At 33.1% G+C, this 9577-nt stretch overlaps 1 protein-coding gene across 3 annotated transcripts in view; it reads left to right on the forward strand.

Moving 5' to 3' along the window:
• Positions 1–29: 29 nt before the first annotated feature.
• Positions 30–9577, forward strand: part of LOC110461220 (leucine-rich repeat-containing protein 74A-like) — a 42290-nt gene continuing 32742 nt past the window's right edge. For all 3 annotated transcript variants that reach the window (XM_021514597.1, XM_021514598.1, XM_021514599.1), the window contains exon 1: positions 30–158. The gene's annotated coding sequence lies outside the window, so the exon portion shown is untranslated. The remainder of the gene's footprint in view (positions 159–9577) is intronic.

The following is a 9577-nucleotide window of genomic DNA, read 5'->3' on the forward strand; positions in this document are numbered from 1 at the left end:
CCGTCTGTCTTAGTTTACATTGGTGATAGAGTTGAAGTTCACATGTACACACACGTATTGTGGACTGTGGCAGGTGGATTGGAATATCGATCGGACTAATATGCAGCCTTTTATTGCTCAACACCTGATGCGCTAGGGATTTAGAAGCACGAGAGGGTGTGAGTATTGATTGGTTGTCATACAAGTATGAAATAAAAGTAAGATGATGTACTACATATAACGTTACTCATCAATTAAATTAATAAAATTGTGATCTGTTAAAAGATAGGATGACATATAATTGAATAATTGTGACTTATAACGAGCTTTGTAAACGGATTATAAAGATATTAGTATTAAAAAAAATATTTTTGGGGAACCTAAGGAAACGTTTATTCAAATTAAATTGAAGTTGCATATTAAAATTATATAAATATATATTCACTCTCTCTAGGTCTCGATTTAAATGTCGTACAATGGTTATCGTATTCAGTTACTTAAATTGCATTTACAAAGTGTAAAAATGTTAGTAATTCAATTAAATAATTTGTAGCTTTTAACACCTCCAAAATTATTTAGTAACAGTTATACCTATTTGATTTATAAAGTTTCTAATACAGATCAAATATTAATTATCTGTATTATTTTCATTAGTAATATAGTTTGAATATTGTATGATTGGAAAATGCATTGATTAAAACTAAACAAAGCATATTAAAAAAAAAAAAAAAAAAAAGATTCTTCTCTGTACAATGTGTGTTTGTTTTTTAATGAATGCTACATGGAAAACTTGTTTTAGGAATTGCATCATATTATTTTAGATTATCAACGTTTTACATGAATAGTTATATTTAACTGATATTTGATATTGATTTCAAAATGCTCTAAGAGAGTAGTTTTATTTTCAAGATAAGATGAATAAGTTATGAATTATCAACAAATTAAATTAGCTGTTATTGAGATTACCTAAGAGTACAAATTTTTAAACATTTTAAGTTCAAACATTCCCATTTTCAAAACAAAAAATAAAATTTGATGATTTTATAATCAGACCATTATACTTTAGAAATGTAAATTTACAATTTTATAAATTTCAGATCTACATATATTTATATTGATCTTTTAACTACGATAAAAAAACATTCTAAAATATTGATAACTAACAGGTGGGACAGGATTAACCAATGTTAAAATCATTATACAGAATGTGCTGACAATACCAGTTCATAATATGTTCAAGGCATGAACTCAATTTCATAAAATCCTCAATTGAAAAAAAGAGACATTCCTAAAGTACTGAAGGATTTTTTGATTTTACTTAAATGATTTTTAAGAATTTCTAGAGATTATTGATCTAAAGATAATATCTTACTCAGGACTGCATTTAATTGATGACTTTACGTCTCCAGTAATGTTACAAATTACATTTTAATGTTTCTAAATCAATGTTTCTAAGTCATGTAAATGACATGTGTCAGGTCCATGCTAGCCGTGTATAAACATTATACCTGTGCACATTGTAAACACTTTAGACCCTGTGTCTATATATCTAGTGAAACACATACTCCAGTTTTATACTCTCTGCACTCCCTGGCATTGGTTTTACTCAAGCAGCTGTAGAAATCCATTTACCTATATGTTGAGTGAGTTTTCACCATTGCAGGAATGTGTATCTTCAAAACAATAATTTGTATGCAAAATAAATCAATCTGTTTTGCTGAAGAGCACTGTCAAATTTTACCATGCACATAATTGTTTTCTCCTATAAAGGCATTTTGATCAATAGATATTATAACATGAACACGTTTGTTAGGAATTCACATGAAAAATTCATAAACATTTCTTCTATTTTTTATTTTGTAAGACAAAATTAGTGATGTAGCATGGTCCCCCCCCCCCCCGAACCACCACCCCTCTCCCCCCCCTCCCGCCTAAGATGTTATACAGCCAGTCAATTGTTTAGGGATAATAAATGGAAGTTTATAATGCACTGGTTAAGTCAATAGGATTATAAGGAAAGGCCAAAGTATAATTTCAGTAGGGTCACCATTGAACCTGTACTGAAGGATGTATAAGAGGATCAGTCAACACTTGTGAGATACACATTACAGAAGGGGTTTAAACTTACCTGTATCTACATGATATCTTATAGTGCACAAAAATGAATACACACCAGCCTTCTCAACCATACTTACAATAACCTATTAATCATAACCCAGTGATGATGGAGAAATTATCATAAGAGTGAACCTGAGTAAACAATATTATAAACATTAAAATCAAATGTGGAGGGCAAAATTAATACTGGGCGAAAATTAGACTGGGCGAGCATTTCACATTATAAAGTAGTAAATAGAGACAGTCTGACACATTGACTGTAGAAGTTTGCTGGCTACATGATGGACCAGACAGATATTTAGCTATTGGAATCAGATTATACTGGAAGACCTATATGTGAAACTAACACCATCATTCTGTGTTGTTTATCAACGTTATTGACCATATATATACTTACCGTATCACTGACGTCCAAATTGGATCAATCGTATTAGAGGGGCTTTATTTCCTCCAATACACAACTTCTCTGGGATAAACATCTCTGCAGGCAATTTTCCCGGGAGTATGAAAAGTTGAGAGGTTTTAGAGGTTTTTGAAACACATGGATGAATAAAAATAGGATGTCACATTTGTAAAGGCATTGTGTACTTAAGCTTGCTCCACTAGAAACAGAATAAAAACCAGGAGCTCAGGTTTCAAGTTCTTCCCATAGGTACCACATCAAAACTAAATGTTTTATCCAATTTCTGATTGCTATACAAAAATTGTAGCCTCCAACCATTTGTGGTTTCTCAAACCAGACACAAAACTAAGTTAAGTTCCAGTGAAACACATTCTGTGATGTATAATGTTTCCAGTTTTAGTACAGTGTAGCTTTTAAATATCATTTTCAACAAAATCCAGTGAAATGTTTTGATTACATATTTGTTTTCTTGCTTTTTATCATTCATTTACACCATCATCCTATATAATGTTCAGTATAACTTTGGAAAAAACGTTTTATAATCATTTGGTAAAAAATCTTTTTAAACCTATAGCTTTCCTCATGATACATGTATTTTGATACACTATAAGCTTAAAGATATTACAAATGAATCTGGTGATAGTTCTTTATAAAAAAGTCAGGAGAAAACACATAACAGTTTTATAATTTATAATGAAACAATCTGTGAAGGAAATAATTTTACACTCAATCACAGACCAAACGCAAATGTGATTTGTATGTTGATCGAATATGTTGTGTTTCAAGGTCTGTCCTGGCTCCATATGTAGGCCAGTTGGACTTGGTGTGGTGAACACTTGGTCTGTCCTGGCTCCGTCTGTAAGCCACTTGGACTTGGTGTTGTGTACACTTGGTCTGTCCTGGCTCCGTCTGTAAGACACTTGGACTTGGTGTGGTGTACACTTGGTCTGTCCTGGCCCCGTCTGTAAGCCACTTGGACTTGGTGTGGTCTACACTTGGTCTGTCCTGGCTCCGTCTGTAAGCCCCTTGGACTTGGTGTGGTGTACACTTGGTCTGTCCTGGCTCCGTCTGTAAGCCCCTTGGACTTGGTGTGGTGTACACTTGGTCTGTCCTGGGTCCTTCTGTAAGCCACTTGGACTTGGTGTGGTGTACACTTGGTCTGGCCTGGCTCCGTCTGTAAGCCACTTGGACTTGGTGTGGTGTACACTTAGTTAAGCAGTTACAGTGGACATTCAGTGATCAATACTAATCAGGGAGACCAAAGTTGGTCAATGTTGTTTGTGGGCTAACCTCAAAAGGCTAAATCAATCTTAAGGTTATCCGCACCAACGACATCATAGAGCTTGAGAACCGCTCACTCGTGTTTATGTCCTTACCGCTCACTCGTGTTTATGTCCTTACCGCTACATGAGTTGATATCTTCAGTAACGATGTCTGGTTCCTTTTCACTGATCTATATGTTGCACCCTGCTCGTTAGGGTCTCCTTGATTATGTATCCAGAAAAATAAAAAAAAGAACCTAGAATAGCTTTTATATCATGTACAGGATGGGAGGGGACTTGATAACAGATTTTAAAATAACAATCTATTTGATAAAATGGTCACTTCCAATCTATTAACCTTTGATATATAGTGGAAGAATACAAGGTCACATTCACAAAATGTACAAAAACCGATGCAACACAGAGTTAAGGGGAAACTCATTCACGTTTAGAGTAGTAGATGTGGGGAACAGTCTACCTGGACGTGTTGTAAATGCTCAAACAATTAGTGAGTTTGATTAATTGATGAACATTTTATAGAAACAATCTATGATATGTGAAACACAATACGACTATGTTTTACAACTTGATGATGCTGTTATTGACACTCCTACAAACTATGTGTTAAGTATTTGTTGATATTGACCTAGAGGATTCTAGAGCCTTCATCTATTAAATCTTTGTAGAAGTGTTTTCATATTGATGTGTGATCCTCAATCATAAATATATATATATATCAAAAGACTTTTGATGCTTGATGTGACGTAAACTCTTTTATGGGGAGACTTTTTATAAACACATGGTGAAAATTTTTTTTGGGGTTTTCTTAGACAAAGTGTTGTGTGATACAGTATAGATTGACATAACACTCTGACTATTGTGTAATTAAAGAATGAGATCCTTGGATGTAAATTTAATAGCCAAAAGTATAGTTAAGTTTCATTTCTATACATGTGCATTGTCAGTATATATATATGACATCCACGTGCACATTTTGCAGATTTAACCTGAGTGCATGTGTAAAAGAAAACACTTAAAGCTGTTTAAAATAAAAATTAGGCTGCTGCTTATAATCCTATCATCTTCACAAAGAAAAGATTGTTTGAACATATTTAAAAAATAATGAAGTTCTTGTTAAATCTGTGTCACTATGAAGCTTTGATTTTTTAAACCATTAAAGACCCCCTAGTGTTTTATTTTTTTAAGTCATGGATACACCTACCTAACACTGATCACATTCATCAATAATCACTATCAGTCATGTGTTTGTATCAGGTGTAAAGTACGTATGCACAAAATGTGTAAACCTGATGCCCATACTGTACAGTACAGTTGATAATGATAATATGTGAGTCCTGATGCAATTGTGTGCATCAAAGAAGGACCCATACTACATATAGTCCATGCATATTTCAGGGTAAAGTCGTTTTTTAATCAAATAGTTTTCAATATATATATGGCATTTATCAAGCACAGGATACATAACTTGTTATGTAAGGAATATATCTATAGAACTTTTTTTTTCATTTGAATTCACATGCAAGTGAAATATATGATGAGAAAGGTATTTTTTGACGATTTTTCAGACACAAGGCAGTCGTATGGCATTTAGAATAGGGGATTAAAAATGAGCAAAAAATGTGTAGACCATACACAGCTATCTCTTGTAAGTTGGCAGTTTAGAGATAGAGTCAAGAAGGCTGTTTGTCAATATTTACCTTAGCTGAGGTAGGGTATAACTGGTAGTTGACCTCCAGATAGGTGTGTTTACACACCCTTGTCGGATCGTAAGCTAATGTTGTGGCAGTGGATCTATGCTGCATGTTTATAGTTACGTAAAGTTTCAATTGTTAAAGTAAATAGTCATTTTTCAGGAAGGACAAGTTAATAAACTCTCAGGTTTTGATGTAGTTAAGTTCATACACATTTTATTTCATCAAACTTTAAGTATGTATTTGTGGTTTAAATGACCAGCTAATAAATGCTTTTACTGAAGGACGTTGATCAAGCTAGCTTATTACATAGCACAACACCTGATGACAGGTAGGTACAACACTGTACCTTTGACATATACATGTAACAGACTTTTTCTCACAAGGCACTTTGGCAGATATGAACAATTTTGGTTTATATTATCAAAGCTATATCAAACAGGAACTTGCAGACATGTTAAGTTGAAGAGTTGAATAGAAAGGGTACAACAGGTACTGTCCAAGGCTCCATGGTTTTGAGGTAAATGATATGTGTCTGATTTTATTCATTGTGTCTTCAATTTTAATATAGGATGCACTGTAAGTAGTTTTTTGAAAGATTTTTTTTAGATTTCGTAAATTTCTGATGAAAACTTTGAAAGGTTATTTGGGAAGTTTTCAATTATGATTACAGGAAATTTGCTCCTAAAATTTGATTTTCAGTTACCACATGGTATATATTTGAGCTTCAAACTCAGACTATAACACTGGCATATTATTGGGTGAGAATTAATGGCATTGCATTTCATGACTTGGGACAAAGAAAAGAAAAAGAAACTAAAGGTGAACCATTTATAGTCCTTTGACTCATTCACCCCTGAAGACACATTTGAACTCTTCCAGTTCAATGCTTGGAATAGTACATTATGAAATTTCAGGGATGAATGAGGTAAGATTGTTGTTGGTGGTGCGTTATCCTTTTGTCAGCATTTGAACAAAGTCATAATTAAGTCCATCAGATTTTGTACTTTCTGTTTTACTTTATCCTTTATTAATTAAAACAGGTAACTATACGATCAATAGGATATATATTACATGTACATATATACCACGTAGCTACTAGATAGATTACCATTTTTAAGTAGAGATACCACTTTTTAAAGATTTAAGTTTAGCTCTAAAAGATTTTCAGTAAATAATGTACATGTATACACGTAACTTAGTGTATAATTAGTCTGTACTATCTTTTTATTTTTTTATTATCAAAATCATTTCACGAATCTAATTTATATCAGTATTGTATATGCATGAATTCTTGAGCATATTCTAAGGTGAGTCATATAATTTAGAATAAAAAAACCCAATTAATTATTGGTGACACATTTGTATTGAATTACATGTTAGATATATTTAAAACTGTTTTTGAAATTGGCTTACCATAAAGTAGCACTGTAATCGTTAAATTGCCTCCGCTATATACATATGTAGATGTATGCTGTATTTATCCAACAATAAGCCCATGCCTGATAATAAGCCCACCCATGTATATTGAATTTTAATTGAAATTTCAACAAATGCTATCATTGTCCTGTAAAAAGCCTACCCATATATATTGTAGTTTAATAGAAATATCAACAAATTCCAACATTGTCCTGTAATAAGCCTACCCATATATATGGTAGCTTAATAGAAATATCAACAAATGCTATCATTGTCCTGTAAAAAGCCTACACATATATATTGTAGTTTAATAGAAATAGCAACAAATGCCAACATTGTCCTGTAATAAGCCTACCCATATATATATATATTGTAGTTTAATAGAAATATCAACAAATGCTATCATTGTCCTGTAAAAAGCCTACCCATATATATTGTAGTTTAATAGAAATATCAACAAATGCTATCATTGTTCTGTAATAAGCCCACCCATATATATATATATGGTAGTTTAATAGAAATATCAACAAATGCTATCATTGTCCTGTAATAAGCCCACCCCTACTTTTAGTCAGAGATTTTATGTTTGCATGTCCACCGGCTTATCATTAAGGATACATATGGTACTGTGTATTACCCATGGATACTTTGTACTTTAGGAAATTGGCTCAGATTATAAAAGACAATTTTATGGACATTTGTCAGCAGACATTTGATTCCCAGGGAGCTATTCTCACTCAGAAACATCTAATTGTGTACTTATATATAGAAACATTCTTACAAAAATTGTATAATGATTAATACAAGTGAAACTGATCAACAACCCACGTCTGGTGGTATCAGATAACAAGGATTCTAAATAGCATGAACAATGATATTTCCTAAAGATAGCTTATATACCAGACCTTATATAGACAATAAACATTTCATGATTAAGGCATCAAAGATGGAATTGTATGACAGATGTCTCACTCAGATAATTGGATGTGTCTATTCTGTCTGCACATTTCTGTGAGCTCCTAAAAGTGCTGACTTCATCAGTGTACCTATTTCTGTTGTTTATACATATAAGTTAAGGGCCTATGCTACCTTATACATGATACATATCAAAGTTATTTCCCTTTACACATTCAAGGTACCATTATCTTGTATGTGTGCTCTCAAATTACCTTAATTTGTACCTGTGTATATTTCAAATTGTCATTTATGAATTAATTGTAAATCCCAATTAAACTATCATAGAACTATTTTACAGGTTTTCTGGCATGGAAATCTTTTCAATGTTTTAGAAAAAGAAAAAAGGGTCCATGTCATATTAAGGTAAAAAGTTTTCTCATTATAACTTACATATAGAATACATTTTTTCTGGTTTCTTGACTCCTTTGACATGTATTTGAATACAAAATATTTTAATTATTATAGTAAATTATCATGCATATCTGTCTAGATTTATAAGCCTAAAGAACTCAGGAAAGCTGTGTATTGTATTAAACACAACACCTTGACAAATTCACCAGATGTTAACCTTGTCCAACAGTTGTAATATAAGTGGCCAACACCAAAATTTAAACCCTGAGCTGAGAAATGTACGATAAAATATCTTTTTCCTCAGCAGATTCACAATTTTAGTGCACTCTGTTATGTAATGTTGAAAATGAGGAGTATTTCTAAAATAAGTTTAAAATTAATATATTTTACTTTTGTGCTCGATATTAATTAACCCTGCCAATTCATTGCTTTTCTGATGAAGAGGTTAAGTCGTGACTATTTGTTCAGTCCAAAGAAAAAATCTGTAAAAATGGGAATGTATACCCATCATGGATACTCCAGTGGTTACGATCACTTACGCTCTCTGCACTTCTGGAATATGTCATGATACAATGGAAGGCTCAGTATTTGGTACCATATTGTGGATGAGACAAGAAGACCAGTTTGATCCTTTGATGTACATCAAACAAGTGTTGCAGTAGGGTAATGGTAGAAATGACTAGCTTTGAAGTTGGGTATAGCTCCTCTGTGCTCTTTAAATGACAGGTATCAACTTAGCTATTGGTCAGGTTTTCTTACCCGGTGTCCTATAAAATGTCCATCCCCACAGGTGACACCCTGTGTAGTATAATTACCGGGATAGACATATAGGAACCATGTATTACAGGTAACATGATGTAATAATGCTATAAATTTTGTATTTATGTAAAAAGTTTTGATAAATTTTAGGGGGGATGAATATTTTATATGACACTGGGACCAATCAAATAGCTAGCTTTTTGCTTTCAATTTTGCTATGACACATTCCAGGGGTACGTATAGCGTAAGTGAGCGTAACCCCTGGAGTATCGAGGATAGGACGCACCATGCAGTATCTAAACACTTTAGCTACTCTGACCTCATGACATTTGTTTGTTGGTTACAGGAATATGACGGACTACTTACAATACTCTATAACGTAATGACTCCAGTTTATCAGGCTTATTTATACACGTAATTACTAAACAAGTCTACTGCCAGTCTAGGTGTATGTGTGATTTAACAATGCCATAGGTAAAAGTAACTACATTGTACATAGACTATATCAGGTACCATACTTACCACATTTGGCACCCATGTTACTTGAAAAAACGTATTGTTTGAGGGGGGTGGTGTCACGGTAGGGGTGGAGGTGGGGGTGTCACGGTAGGGGTGGA

This window comes from Mizuhopecten yessoensis, unplaced genomic scaffold (genome assembly GCF_002113885.1).
Source record: "Mizuhopecten yessoensis strain PY_sf001 unplaced genomic scaffold, ASM211388v2 scaffold10591, whole genome shotgun sequence".
NCBI lineage: Eukaryota > Metazoa > Mollusca > Bivalvia > Pectinida > Pectinidae > Mizuhopecten > Mizuhopecten yessoensis.